Source organism: Macrobrachium nipponense, chromosome 5 (assembly GCF_015104395.2).
Source record: "Macrobrachium nipponense isolate FS-2020 chromosome 5, ASM1510439v2, whole genome shotgun sequence".
NCBI lineage: Eukaryota > Metazoa > Arthropoda > Malacostraca > Decapoda > Palaemonidae > Macrobrachium > Macrobrachium nipponense.
Genome location: NC_061107.1, coordinates 68,824,897 through 68,841,419, shown reverse-complemented (window position 1 = coordinate 68,841,419; position 16,523 = coordinate 68,824,897).

Below are 16,523 nucleotides of genomic sequence, written 5' to 3'. Positions count from 1 at the left end.
TATTTTGCATTGCCACTTATTAAAGGACGCAAAAGCTGCAAGGTATGAAGCAAAGCGATTAAGAACTAAGGAAATTGGTTAAAGACACATTACAAGAACACGCAGCAAACCGGGATAAGAGCCCGAAGTAATTTTTGGCAGCGTTTCAAATACTCGAGCGCATGCGACGAGAGAGAGAGAATATGAACGTTTATTTCGAGTCCTGTCGTCGAAGTAAGTCCGATATGATAATGACACCTGACTATGTTAGGAAATATTGTTGCCTTCGTTACTCCAGATACGCATCTCCATTGTTCGTTGTTTGGCTACCTGAAGAATTAAGCAGAGGAAATTTACTAATCGCTTTCTAAAATATGAGTGCAAGTATGTATGACAAAACATATTTTCTAGTAACTTAAACATAAAATGTAGTTACTTTAGAGGTAGCTAATGGTAATCTGTTTTAAGAAATGCTGTCTATCGATAGTATCTTTCTTGTATTTATATTCAGATTGAATACAACGTTATTAAAACCGGTAACCGCCTTTTGCCAAAGAGGTAAATGTAATAATAGAAATAAAATTATATAAGAAGCATATAAAAAAAAAAGCGCCAGCTAAGACGGTACCTTTGCCTGTCAATTAGAGCTGGGATTCAATGCATTATGATTTGCTGAATAAAACAAAGTCTGGAGTAAAATTTGGACAATTATAACTAATACTAATTAAATACAGAACATTATATTTGAAACATCAGTTAAAATCATAACTGGTGTTTGCTCTGAACAAATTTTACTGCCTTAGTAACTTACCAAACTCTAATGCTCTAGAAAAGTTTGTTGAGTACAGCACTACATTTACTGTATTATTTTACATGGTTAGTCTGAGTTTAGGTTCAGTAGCCTACTTCAGGAGTCTACAGTTCCTTCTAAAGATACACTTCAAGATTCACACTTTGCGTTAAAGCTTGTCACAGTGGACTTACTACCACCTGCAACCTCTAAAGCCAGCGGCCACTAGGCAATTATTTGATATTTTGGGGGGCGGGGGACCAGACGCATGACTGATGGTCAACCTACTAGAACTCCTATTTTTATCTCTTGACTGTGAAAAGAGAAGAAACGAATATATAAGTTTGTGTGTGTGGGCTTTCTATATGTGCTGGATTCATATCCTGTTTCTTTGGTTCTATCCGTATGTCTAAAAAGGGCAGTTTATTATTGTTGCTTTTCTCTAAAGTGAATTGGATGTTGTTATCAAACCTACTGAGTTCATTTAGAAAAGTTTCTATTTTACTTTCATCATCTCACAAAATGGCAAAAATATCATCCACATATCCCACCAACCTTTCAGTTTTATGCTAGGTACATTAATATTAGGAACTAGATTGGTCTCGAAATATACCCTATAGATGTTAGCGAGTATTGGTGATAATGACGACCCCATAGCGAAGAAACGACTTATAAGCTGTAGGCAGTCTCCTTATCCTCTTCCTCCTCTTCCTCACCTCTCTCCATCGAAACTGGGGACAAAACAGTTAAAGGTGACCAGTAGGTGTTGGAGTTTTCATAAAGCCTATGATACTATTAAGCTTACTTTAAACTGCCACATTGGATGGATCCAAAATCGTTGAAATTCGAAATACTGCATCCGTAGCAGTTGGTTGTTCCAAAGGTACTGATGGGTGCTAGGCGCTTGATGCACAAAAGGTGCTTGGGTGCTTGAGCACCATGGGCGCTTAAATGGGTGCTCAGGCACCAATGGGCACTCCGGAACGAAACCCTCTCTTGAAAAACCAATGGTTCCAATACCAGAGGACGAGAGAACACCAAAGATTGATCTGGAAGAAGAGAAGACTCACATGCTAGTGTAGGCTCCTGCGCCAGTGGACGCTCCTGCATCAATTGAATCCCTACAACCATCAAAGGACACACAATACCCTTGTCCATACAAGCAGGTTGCACATGCGCCGACAGACACTCAGGTGCAGACCGCTTCTTGGAGCCAGAGGTAAAGGCAGAAGAAGGATCTGGAGAGGGAAACACAGGATGATAAAGAGCCGGCGCCAACAGACACTCAGAACTTTTCCTTTGTGCTACCTCTTCAGACCAACCTCCAGAGGACAACTGCTTAGACGATGAACGAGATTTATTTTGCCCTTTAGGAAGGCTAGCATCTTTAGAAAAATGATCTGGACTGTTCCAGAAGCCACAAGAAGAACGTTGGTCTTCTTGTAAAACACTAGTCTTCTTAAGGGGGACAGGGGAAGGCGATACATTATGAGTTCTCCTTTTCAGTGGATAAGACTCATGTACAAAGCGCCATTGGCGTCTGGAGGAAGACTCCTCAGAGTTCAACCCGCTCAAAGAAAGTCAAGACTCCTTAGAGACGCCTGTCCAATGGCGCACTGTTACAGTCTGGGACTTTCCAACAGGACCACCTGAGGGAGCGACTGCTTGTGGGGAGAGCCCACTGACCTCCCTTTGGCTACTAGTATGACTCCCACCAGGGACCTTTCCTTAGGGGAATCAGCACGACGAACAGCCACCTCCTCCACAACGCTAACACTGTCACTCACTTTATCACCTAACTTCTCCATTAGCATCTTAATAGATGCTCCTAAAGTCTCCATCACCTGTAACATGATAGAGAATTTTAGGTCTACTCATGCTTCGAGGCTGGCAGCGGCATTGGGTTCGGGTGCTAGAAAGTTAGGGTTAGGATTAGGTTGACTAGGAGAGGGGAAGGTTGAACATAAGAGGAAGGAGAGACAGTACCAGCAGTTATATCCTGACCATCTAGCTGTTTCTTAGTGTTTGTTCTAGAAACAACCTTTCTCTTTTTGTCTCATTCCAACTTACTCAAATGGCTAGTTAAGGTCTTCCATGTTTTGTCATCCCAACAACATATTCCCCACAAGTCAAAGTTGGTGTGCAAGATTGACCCCTACACTCAATACAAATTGAATGCAGGTCATAACAGGCCTCAATGAGCCTAGCATTGTGGCAAATAAATATCTAGTGTTATAACCTCTACCATCTTACTGGAAGTTGCCATCAAAAGGCTTCCAAATTATTCCAGAACAATAATTACTGCTGTGGTCAAGAGTCTTGTGAGAACCCTGTGGCAAACATTCTATGAATTTTTAAAGTGGTTCCATAAAAATATGATTGGAAACATTGGAGGGCTCCAACTAGTCACTTCCCAATGTAACTTCATCATTACATAACCCTTTCTGTAAGAACCCGTTTGAGGAGTCTGTTGTGGTTAAAAGCTTAACAAGCAAGCCCACTAACAGAATTGTACAAGAGTGCTCTATTTGGGAAAAACGGGAATTTAGTAAACAAAAACCCAAAACTTCCCTTTACCCAACCCAAAAAGGCTCGCTTAAAAAGGTGAGCCTTCAATCACCACATAAGTCTTTTTCCTTAAATGTTATGTGCAGAAAGGCCCTGTTAATGAAAGCCATAGAGAAACATGCAGATATTTGCCACAAAGCACTTCTCTCTGTGTCCCCAAAAATGATTCTCCCAATTGAAGAGTGGTCTTAGATATATCAACATTGAACAAGCACACTGTTTGCCAAATTTTCCGAATAACTACCGTTGCCATGGTGTGTTCAATTCTTCTAAAAGGGGCTTTAACAGCTATAGATCTGAAAGATGCATACTGGCACGTCCCTGTCGCTTCCCTTCCGCCCCTTCCTAAGGCTCCAGATAGGAAAAGACATGTACAGGTTCAAAGTCATGCCGTAAGATTTGACAAAGTTAGTAATGGTAGTTCTTCGAGAAACCATAAATACAACTAATAGCCCACCTAGACGACTGGTCGATCTGGGGACCCACAAGAAAAGTGTGCTTGAAACCTAAGAGCAGTGGTCAACTGACTACAGTCAAAATGTTTTATGATAAATTGGCAAAATCCCACCTCACACCCAGCAGACTCTTTCAGTAGCTGGGACTGTGTTGGGATACTTTTCATGGTTCATTGTCTCTCCCCATCGTACTCAAATCAGAATAAGGCATGTCCTCAAAATGTTCCGGGCACAGCTGAGTTTCCAAACAGCAATTAGAATGTATGATGAGCTTGTTGCAATTTGCATCAATAACACTGGCCTGCACTGTTTTCAATGTCTAACATATAATACCTGATTTTAGGCCAGTTTTTTGGACTGAATCCAAAAATCTTGCTCATTTTACTCAATCATTTCAAGTTAATGAAATATTAGCACATTAAAAATATCCTAAATTTCCATCTATTTGTAGGTGAATGAAACACAAATTAGAAATATCAGACTGATTTATTCACAGAAGGCTTACTCATGGGTGAATGGTCTCTTCAGGGACTTCCGTTAGTGCTGAGCAGACTCCACATCCATATTCAGGCACCAGCAGTAGTCGGCCAGAAATTTGGCATTCCATCTGCCTTGATAGCGTTCCTCCATAACACTGATATCTTGGTGAAATTGCTCACCCTGTTCTTCACTGAAGTCACCACAATTCTCTAGGAAATAGTCCAGATGAGACTGGAGGAAGTGCATTTTCACTGACATATGCACACCAAGTTGGCAGAAATTCTCCATTAACTCATCAACCACCTTCTGATACGATTTTCTGTGGTTGCCAAAGAAGTTTGCAATGACTGACTTATGGGACAACCAGGCAGAGAGTTCAGCAGGATTCAGTGCATCATCAAAACTAGCATCCTTGATGAGTTCCCTTATTTGAGGACCATCAAACATACCTGCCTTAACCCTTAAACGCCAAAGCGGTAAATAAAAAATTGTCTCCCGTGTGCCGGAGGGGTTTTGGAGTGAGCACAGAAGCGGAAAAAATATTTTTTTCAAAAAATTACAGCGCGCTTAGTTTTCAAGATTAAGAGTTCATTTTTGGCTCCTTTTTTTGTCATTGGCTGAAGTTTAGTATGCAATCATCAGAAATGAAAAAAATTATCATTATCATATATAAATAATGCGATATATGATAGCACAGAAACGAAATTTCATACATAATTGTATTCAAATCGCGCTGTGCACAAAACGGTTAAAGGCAACAAGTTACTTTTTTTTCGTTGTAATTTAAACTAAATTGAAATCATTTTGGTATATAACACATTGTAAAACAATAAAAGCAACACAGAGAAAATATTATCACAAAATGATGCATGAATTCGTAACGCGCGGACGTAAAAACATATATTTTTTTTAAATTTTCCATAAATCGAAATAATGTTATAGAGACTTGGAATTTGTTTCAAGATGAAGTTAAATGATGGAACGATACTGTGAGAGTTTTAGCTTACAAATGCAGTTTTTGACCATTTCGGACGAGTTAAAGTTGACCAAATGTCGAATTTTTTTATAAATTTTTTTATATGCAAATATTAAAAAAACGAGAAATGCTACAACCTTCAAATATATTTTGTTATAGTGTGCATGTTTTTACGCACATTTTCATATATAAAACTCTATAAAAAGCCTAATATGAAAAGGCACAAATATTAGGAGATTGTGACCTACGCATTTCAGAGATTCGCTGCCGAGAATCGGCGCGCGGAGGGAAGAAAATAGTTTTTTTCAAAAATTCACCATAAATCTAAATATTATTTTAGAGACTTCCAATTTGTTTCAAAGTGAAGATAAATGATTTAATATTACTAGACTGTAAGATTTTTATATTACAAATGCGTTTTTCAACCATTTCGGTTGAGTCAAAGTTGACCAATCATAGTTTTTTTCCTATTTATCGTACTTTTTATGCAAATATTTCAAAAATGAGAAATGCTACAACCTTCAAATATTTTTTTTTATATTGTGCATGTTTTTTGCGCACATTTTCATATATAAAACTCTATAAAAAGCCTAATATGAAAAGGCACAAATACTAGGAGAATGTGACCTATGCATTTCAGAGATTCGCTGCCGAGAATCGGCGCGCGGAGGGTAGAAAATAGTTTTTTTTCAAAAATTCACCATAAATCTAGATATTGTTCTAGAGACTTCCAATTTGTTTCAAAGTGAAGATAAATTATTTAATATTACTAGACTGTAAGATTTTTATGTTACAAATGCGTTTTTCGACCATTTCGGTTGAGTCAAAGTTGACCGATCGTAGTTTTTTTCCTATTTATTGTACTTTTTATGCAAATATTTCAAAAATGAGAAATGCTACAACCTTCCAATATTTTTTGTTATATTTTGCATGTTTTTGCGCACATTTCCATATATAAAACTCTATAAAAAGCCTAATATGAAAAGGCACAACATAAATCTAAATATTGTTCTACAGACTTCCAATTTGTTTCAAAGTAAAGATAAATGATTTAATATTACTATACTGTAAGATTATTATGTTACAAATGCGTTTTTCGACCATTTCGGTTGAGTCAAAGTTGACCGATCGTAGTTTTTTTCCTATTTATCGTACTTTTTATGCAAATATTTCAAAAATGAGAAATGCTACAACCTTCAAATATTTTTTTTTATATTGTGCATGTTTTTTGCGCACATTTTCATATATAAAACTCTATAAAAAGCCTAATACGAAAAGGCACAAATATTAGGAGAATGTGACCTATGGATTTCGGAGATTCGCTGCCGAGAATCGGCGCGTGGAGGGAAGAAAATAGTTTTTTTCAAAAATTCACCATAAATCTAAATATTGTTCTAGAGACTTCCAATTTGTTTTAAAGTGAATATAAAGGATTTAATATTACTATACTGTAAGATTTTTATGTTACAAATGCGTTTTTCAACCATTTCGGTTGAGTCAAAGTTGACCGATCATAGTTTTTTTCCTATTTATCGTACATTTTATGCAGATATTTCAAAAATGAGAAATGCTACAACCTTCCAATATTTTTTGTTATATTTTGCATGTTTTTGCGCACATTTTCATATATAAAACTATATAAAAAGCCTAATATGAAAAGGCACAAATATTAGGAGAATGTGACCTACGCATTTCCGAGATTCGCTGCTGAGAATCGGCGCGCGGAGGGAAGAAAATAGTTTTTTTCAAAAATTCACCATAAATCTAAATATTGTTTCTATTCTTGTTTTCTCCCTCCTCCATTGAAGAGTCTTATATTTTTTTCCTCTCGACATGACGAGGTACAGGTGGAGGAGGGACCACGCGCGCCCTTACTGCTGATGGACCGGCGGCGGCCCGTGCGCCCTCCGCTGTCGGTTTAGGGGGCGCACTCCAATACGTGACCTTAGTGTGGTACTTACGGTCACAGTCCCCTATCCTGCAAAGAGCAATTTTGCAGAGACGACAGAAGAACCGGGGTGTTTCTCTCCTTCTGCCATTTATATGGCACGCCGGCACCGTTTCTGCCTTCGCCCTTCTAAGGCCTCCAGTATGTGATCCCCTGGCTGCAGCCGACACACAGGGTCCACTACCTGACGAGAAGCGGTGATGGCGGGGCCGGCTGCAAGAGGGGCGTCGTCAGCAGGGGCGTCGTCAGCAGGGGCGTCGTCAGCAGGGGCGTCGTCAGCAGGGGCGTCGTCAGCATGGGCGGCGGCAGCAGTGGGGCGTCGTCAGCAGGGGCGGCGGCAGCAGGGGCGTCGTCAGCAGGGGCAGCGGCAGCAGGGGCAGCACAGGTCGACCGAAGTTGGCCCTCCTATCTGCCCTTTCCGCTAGGGGCAGATCTGCAGCTCTGGCAGGGGTCAGTGATGGAAGGCCACTCATCGGGATCGAAGTTGATGAGGGCATTCCCGGCTACCTCTAGGAACTGTATGTGGGACAACCTCGGAAGATTGTCACCGCGGTACCCACAGTACAGTATGTAGGCATTTTGGAGGGCCAACTGAAGGATGTATTCGAGGAGCTTCTGGGTCCACCTTCTGGTTCTCCTGGTGAAGGGATAATACTGGACGAGCTGATCAAAGAGATCAACTCCTCCCATGTGCCTGTTGTAGTGCCCAATGACGGTAGGCCGCTCGATACGAAACTCCTCAAACACAACTCGGCCCTGTCGACGTGTCTTCTTCCGCTGTACGATCTCTTCTTGGATGGGTTCATGACTCGTCGTAATCATGGGGACGAGTCGGACACCCTTCCAACAGATGACGAAGACAGCGCCCTTCCGCCGCCACTCTGTCTCTCCTCTTGCCAGGTGTTGTGGATGACTAGCGTACCTCTTGAGGGAAATCGGGGCCCCACGCACCAACCGAAGGTACCACTGACGTGCACATCAGCTTCATACAGTTCCTGGGCCAGGGATACCGAGTTATAATAATTATCCATAAACAGGTGATATCCCTGGTTACGGAAACGTCCCACAAGACTTAATACAGTGTCACGCAGCGTGGAGAAAACCCCGAAATACACTGAAAAGTCCACGACGTATCCAGTGTTGGACTCGGTAATAAAAAAAAATTTCACTCCATATTTCTTCGGCTTCTTGGGGTTATAGACTTTTATACTAAGACATCCTTTGTAAGGCATCATCCCCTCATCCAAAGAAAGGTTCTTTCCAGGAACCACGAGATTTCTACACCGATCACGAATGTATTCCAACACTGGGTGGATTAGGATGAGGCGATCACTGTTATTCCGGGGTATGGCCCTTCGGTTGAAGGCGTTGAAATACCTGTCCAATGCCAGGAAATTATCACGGGACATAACGCCAGGCACATTGGGCATACATAAAAAATAATTCCGCCTCCAATATTGCCTGACGTCGGAAGCAGGTGTCATACAAAAATAAATGTGGAGCCCCAAAAAATGCGCCATGTCAATGAGGTTGCAACCCCGCCAGTAATAAGACAAGGTCGTCCGTAGTTCATACCGGCAGTACTGAGCGTAGTCCACCGTCTCTTGTACCAGGTATTCCAGCAATTCCCGCGTAAGGAACAGCTGGATGAACCCCAAAGCAGTCAGGGGTACTGGTACGGTGAGCCCAGGGGTTGCCATGAAGGGGTGCATGTTAGGAGGGGTGTGGTCCTCCGTCCACCCCTCGTCGCTCTCGGCACGATTTCGCACACTACCCTCCCCCATTGGCCCATCACCCTCACTTAGGCCTTCGCTTTCAGTATCGTCCTCGGCGATGAAACTAGACCCCATATCCCCATCCTCCCCCTCCTCAGATTCCCCCTCAAATGCACTGAAGCCACTGAATTCGAGCTCACTTTCGGGATGTGAGCCTCGAACGGATATTGGGGGCATATATTCGTCCTCACTGACATCGGGACTAATGTCCTCATCACTCGATGACCATCCGCCATCAAAATGAGGACTTGCGACATGTTCCCGATCAAGCTCCGAAAGATATTCGTCTATGTCCCTTGGTTGGAGGCTTCCCAAATGCCTACGAATGCCCCTAAGGATGCCCACATGCTTCCTAGGGGTAACCAAAGGCATACGATGTGTTCCTGAACCCCTTTCATCCACACGTGGTCGCACAGAACGGCGTTGAGGCGTGGGGTCATGCTGGGTGCTTGGCCCTTCGCCAGTATCTAAGTCCAGAACGCGTCTTACACGATCCCTTCCGATGGGTAAAACGCGCCTTTCCCGGTTCACACGTCGTTGAGACATCTCTACGAATGTCCTGTAGCAACACAAATGTTCAAAGTCTCGCACAAGTTCAGAAAAACACGATTGCGACAAAAGATCGCTCTCGGACGATGCGCCGCTGATGCTGACTGGAGCGAGAAGAAAGCATTTCGCGCATGCGCACTTGGGTCACGCTTCTAAAAAAAACACCTTGATCCATGAACACCCAGCATCCCCCAAGGCGCGTGATTCAAAAGTTTTAGGCTGGTAGGCCTATAAGTATTTTTCCACGAATTTTAAAAAAGCTTTTGTATGTCGACGTAAAATACGTCCAGTCGGCACCCGAGAGACAAAAAATGTCGACGTAAAATACGTCCAGTCGGCGTTTAAGGGTTAAGTTTCTCCATACTTTCATGATGAAACTTCTGATGGAGGAAAGCAAATCCTCTACTTTCCCTATCCTATGCCTTTACAAAGTTCTTCATGAAACCGAGTTTGATGTGGAGGGGTGGAAGCAATATCTTGCTCGGTTCAACCAGGAGGTGGGACAGAACGTTGTGTGACCCAGGTTTTAAACCTTGTCTTGACGGCCACTCTTGTCTGACATAATGCTGGTCATACCACGGCTATCCCATAAGCACAGAAAGCACGGATACTTTGTGTAGCCACCTTGAAGTCCTAGGATGAGTCCAACAACTTTAAGATCTCCACAGATCAATCATTCATGTTCGGTAGTTCAGAGCAGACAACAGACGTTCCATGCTTTTGTGGGATTCTTTTCATTTCAACTGAGTGCCTAACAGGGATCGATGAAAACTTATTTCCGTTATTCTGAAGAACTGCCTTGAGACTTCTGTTAGATGAGTCAATGAAAATTCTCCATTCCATAGCATCAGACCAAGTAATTCAATCAGGTCAGCAATACTGTTACAGTAGACCTGTGAAGCTGCTTCATCAAACCTGAAGAATTTCCTACGTGAAAAATTTTCCTACTGGTACCAGGAATGTTGTTCCTGGTACCAGTAGACGTTTCTCTTGAAGAAAAGAACCCAGTAGCTGGGCAGACTCCTTGGAAAGGTTCAGGTCTCATGTCAGGTCATTGAGTTCGGCTTGGGTCAAAGGCACCGGTTGGCCATCCTCTTCTGGCCTGTATGCACCACACTCAGCTGTATCAGTCATGTCACTAAATTCATAATCAGAACTAGATTCCATGCTGACATTTGGCTCGGGAACAGGAAGATCAGGGCCATGGGGGACTGGCTTTATGGCAAAAGGAACATCAAGGTATTGAACATGGTGCTTGTTCTTGTAACTGATGCCTTTTAGATTTGTCATGCAAAAGTATCAGTCGGTAACGTGATATTTCCCCTCCCTCCACACCATTGGGACACCATATAGCATACTCTTCCTTTTCTTGTTCCTCCAATCCCACAAGTTCTCTACACATGTTTTGCAACAGATATGGGGAGCGAATGGCTTATCCTGGTCCCCTAGTTTGACTCCAAAGTAAATTTTATAGGCCTTCTTCACAAAATCTGTGATTTTTGCTTGACATTCTGGAAGAACCACATGTCCACATATGTAACAGAACCTATTAGGATGGTTTTTACACTTCCGATCCATTTTTATACATATCTAGACCTGAAGAGAGAAATAAAAACAATTGCAAAAGGTTACCCATAACCCGGCTTTGCAAAAACAAAGCCCATAAACGCTTGGATAATTACAATATTTTGGAAGAATATGCTGGAATAGAAGTAGACTATATCTTAGAAACCAGACTTAACCCAGGAAAATGAACTGTATTTTTTAATTCAGCATGCAAAAAGGGTCCTAAATCAGTTGGAAAACCCTTGACCTTTGCATAAAAAGTTTTGAGATGCAGGCCAGTGCAATTGATCTAATACTCAGATTACAACAAATGAATTTGAACAAACTCTAGCTATCGCATACAACAAACAAGATGCGAGACTGACCTTATCAAAAGATTAAACAAGTTGATCCCGGAGGGAATCTTTGACGATACAGGTCACCTTGACTCCTTAGTCTGTATGAATGGCAATAAGCACAGATGCCTCACTGACAGTTTGGGAGGATTGTCAGGTGGCAAAGAGGTGTTCAGCTACTCTGAGAAATTGTCATATCAATTTCCTGGAATTTCCTGGAGCTGGTGGCTGTCTTTTGTCTCTCAAAAAACTCAAACCTCCAGAAGAGAGACATTTGGTTGGTTTTAGACAACATGACTGCAATGTCCTACATTAAGAGGTCAGGATGATACTCACCCCCTCTCAATATAGTAATGCTAGCCATCCTTGATGGGACAAGCAAGGAAGTGGTAATTGAATGCAATTCACCTTATGGGGCCTCTCAATGTAATAGTAGCCTCCCTATCAAGGAAAACAACAGCCTTAACAGAGTGGGGTTAGACAACCACCCTTTTTCAGAAAATAGCCAACATGCTTCCACAAATGGAAGTGGATCTGTTTGCCTCATATGAGAATCAGAAACTGCCAGGCAAGCAACAGCAAGATATGCCTTCCTACAAGACTGCAATGTATGGAGGATGATATGCCATTTTCCTCCACTGTTCCAGATTTCGAACAGCTTACTTAATAGCCCCAAATTGGCCAAACAGGCATTGGTTCCTATTACTTTAACAATAGGCAAAGAAATAAATTTCAGAACTGCCCACCTTTTTATCCTAGTCAGTAGGAGGGAAAGTCGTTTAAGGGTCCTCCTTTCTAAGACAATTCACTGGCGGATTTTCTTAAATATCATCTATACCATGAAGATTACTTCCCCACCATTGCTAGGTACCTAGTGCAAATATTATATTTTTATCTCTGGCAATATCAATATGTATGGAAGATGTAGTTACATTATATCTATACCAAAAGCCCAGTCAAAAATTCTAGTGAAACAATTTTAAAATTTCAAACGCCTTGCAGTTACAACAATCATGGAATACAAGGAAGCATTTATGGAACCATTGTTTTATGATTTAGTGATTTGACTCTGGTATATAAGTTGCCGCTTACCTTCTGCGGTCCTTTGCACTACAAAGATTCGCTCTAGAAGAATTCCAATCACTTGGTCCCTAAACAAGGTGCTTCTTGATTACATTGGCATCAGGAGCTTGTATTAGTAAACTGGGCTTTCTTAGACAGGGACAATACATCACGCGAATGGCTGGCAATCAATTATTATTGTCCTCTGGCCTGTCATTCCTTGCCGAGAATTGGATTTCTTTAAGAAGGAAATCTATCCTAGGCAAACTAGAATTAGCAGGTAAAACATTATGCCCAGTTCAAGCACTTAAGGTTTACCTAGAGGTCACAGCAGACATCCCAAAAGCTCCATTTTTCCTACACTCTAGCAATACTTGCCATGAGCTCGAACAAATCCACCTACACTGTGTATTGGCAGGTGGCATGGATAGTCATGACCCATAGGCGCTACAATGGTAAACGTCAGGTCCTCCTAACAGGCAGGTATGCTAACTATCACTGGGGAAGGTTTGACAATACTACAACCATACCTATCATGCTTAGGTAAGTCACCACAGAACTTCACCCTAAAAAACGTGAGTTCGCACCTAGTTTCTTGTTCTCTGCTACCAAAACTAAAGATATTTGGAATAGAGAATGGGGCCTTGAAACTAGTGGCTTGACCCTGGACAAAAATGTATTTGGGTTGTTGGGGTTAAGATTCAAGAGCTTTTTGTCAACTGTCAATTTCTTTGTAAGGCTCCTTGAGGATGAGACAGCAACTACACTATCAAAAAACAGGTTTTGACATAGGAAAAACTTAGTTTTGGTAGTTGCTGTTGAGTCCTCAAAACCCTCCCGCTTCCCTGATGAAAAGCCATGGAATTTGGATAAGGGATCATCCTGCATTGACCAACAGAAAGAATGGCGGCCTGGTTGGATTTGAATTGCATGTAAACAATTTGACAGCGTGTATGCACATAACCACTTCTTCTTGCAGTTTTGACGTAGGTAAACTGGTTACTAGCGTTCGCTGAGGGTAATAGAAAGTGCCCTCTTATCCTGAGTCTTTATACTCTATCACTCTATAATGTTTATCATTACGACACAATGCCTGACCACAACACCAGTTAAGAGAATTCTTTGACATTAGTCTGGTCACCATGGATAGACCATGGAAAGGGTAAACCTTGAGGACTCAACGGCGGCAACCTGTTTTATCATTTTTACCCTCTACTTCAAATTTATACTACATTATAGCTTTAAAAGTAAACTTTTCAACTAGCTATTCTACAAGTAAACTTTACCAACTAGCCAGTCTACCAGGGTTGATCATCAAATAAGCAAGGGTAGCCTACCATAGCCCAACCTTAGCCTAGCAAAGGTACCCTGTCTTGGCATAACTTTCAGGAATGCTGATTTTTTCTATCTGTCTTTCTCCACAAACTATGAAATACAACTCAAATCTTGGTTAGCTATCAAAGTCTTAAGTTACTGTTATATTCTATCCTGAATTATACTTACAATGTAAATAAGTAAGTTGAATTAAAGGTCAGTATGGCTGACATATTGCATGGCTTTATATATGTACCTTCTTGTAATAATTGCACTTGAACCTGTACAAATACCTTCTATGCATAGGCGTAACTGCAGGGGAGCATGGGGGCATGTACCCCCCATTTGAAACTGGTGCACCCCCAGGAGGCCCCCAAATTTGACATGAAGCTTGTAGTAAAAGCCTAAGCTTAATTTTCATTTATTATTATTATTATTATTATTATTATTATTATTATTATATTATTATTATTATTATTATTGATTATTATTATTAAATGTGATGGCTACCTTATCAGCATTACACTTGTAGAGATTTTTCTGTATTTTTCGAATAGCGACTTTTTCCATACTACTTAAACAGGCTAGTAGAGCAACTATGGAGGTCATCATCAAATATAGGGCCAAGATCGATGTATATATTTCAGCTTATACAGATAAACTTTGATATCATAGTCTTCAAAGTCATGAACGGTTCCTCTCTCTCCTGTTTGTTTATAGCGAGCTTTTGTCTGGAGCTGCCAGACATCCTCTAGGCTGGGAAGCTGAGGTTGGACTGCCTCTAGAGTTGTGTCCGTCTGCCTTATATTTGGGGTCGTCAGCAAGGGGTCTGCCCCATGCTGATCTCCTATTGGCTGGCGGCGGTATTATTTCTAATATTAAAGTTTTATACATCAAGTAGTTTGGCCTTTTTTTCACAAGAAGATAAGTGGAGTTTTACTATATAACTGTAAAATATCTTATTATATACTTTATTTGAAGTCATTAATTGAAGCAATCAAATGTCATATTTACTTTTGATCTAACTGTTTTTAAGCATATCATAGATGTATTAAATGAATAATTCCAATATTTTTCTTAACAATAAGTTAGTGTTAATTTTGATTCTCTTAATATTTTATTTACATGCCAAGAGGTTTTATTTCATTGCCAAACCATTAAATAAGATATCTAATTTAGATTTATAAGTATGTACCTTCTTGTAATAATTGCACTTGAACCTGTACAAAATATTTGAGCTAATTTGAGTTTTATAAAAACGTGATTCACAAATTCATAGTCTTAAATATTTTAAAACCCTTAATATCATCCCCCCATTAATAGACTCCTAGTTATGCCTTTGCTTCTATCTCATGGTTCAGATGCATTGATCTGATTCTGTAAAGTACATACAGTGTATTTTCTCCTAAATCACAACTGTATGAATAAGAATTTATGCAGATTGTAATTACATTTGTACTGTAATCAAATAAATAATTTCTCTTATAAGATGTGTGAGCAGCCTCGTAGGTTCAAATATGCCTAAGAATTATCTGCAGGTCAGTGTAGAAAGCCTGTTGTTAATAATATTAAAAATTCAGAACTGATTTTTGTCAATTTTGTGTTCAAGATTTTCCTGACAAGAACAAAGAGCAAGACCACTACCTTACTTGGGATAAAGACGGGATAAAGAGCCACACATATTGCAGCAAGCATTTTTTGCCAAAGAATATTTTCAAACCTCCTAGTATGCATAAGCCTAAGTTTCTGCAACAGACTTTGAAGTCCAGAATATGTTAAGAGGCAACAAAGTGGCTACCAAAGCAGATTTAGTCTAATAAGAAGTAACCAGAATGGGCAAGCCAGCATATACATCTGTACTGGCAGCTATAAGATTTATACAGCTCTGCAAACTACAGTATTTATTGTATCCTTATTAATAGTATTAGATACAGTAAATTTTAAAATCCAATAAAATGATTATACAGACTATTAAATATTGGCTGTTAGGTATCAGGCTATTAAACCTGGGCTCTTCTTCGTCTTTCCCTCCGTTATCCCTACATTAAGGGGTCGGTTGCCTAATGCACCTTCTCCAAAGGCATCATCAGGCATGGTTTATCGTTTGGCAAAGGGGGTTAATATGACCACATGCCTTTGCTATTATCAACCACAGTTATTGGCAGTGGGCCTAGCCAGCTGTACTTTTAGTCGCCTTTTACGACACACACGGCCCACTGTGGTAGTACTCTTACACCCCTACCACAGGATGAGATTAAACCTAGACTATTATTATAATATTATTATTATAATAATATTATTATGACTGTGGATCAAGCTTATTTGGGATGACAGCATTAGAGATGACAATTATTTTAGAGTACAAATTTTACTGCTTGTCAGTTTGATCCATAAATAAATATATATATATATATATATATATATATATATATATATATATATATATATATATATATATATATATATATATATATATATAAAAGTTCTTTGTACCGACCTTCTGCCTGTCATTTTCCTGTGGTGTTCGCTTATATATATATATGTATATATATATATATATATATATATATATATATATATATATATATATATATATATATATATATATATAAATTGGAGTAACGGAAAGGCACTTTTTTTATTCACTTAATAAACGGATGTTTCATATCTCTTGATACATCTTCAATGCTGAAAAAGCGATGAACTGAACAGTAATTGTGTATAAT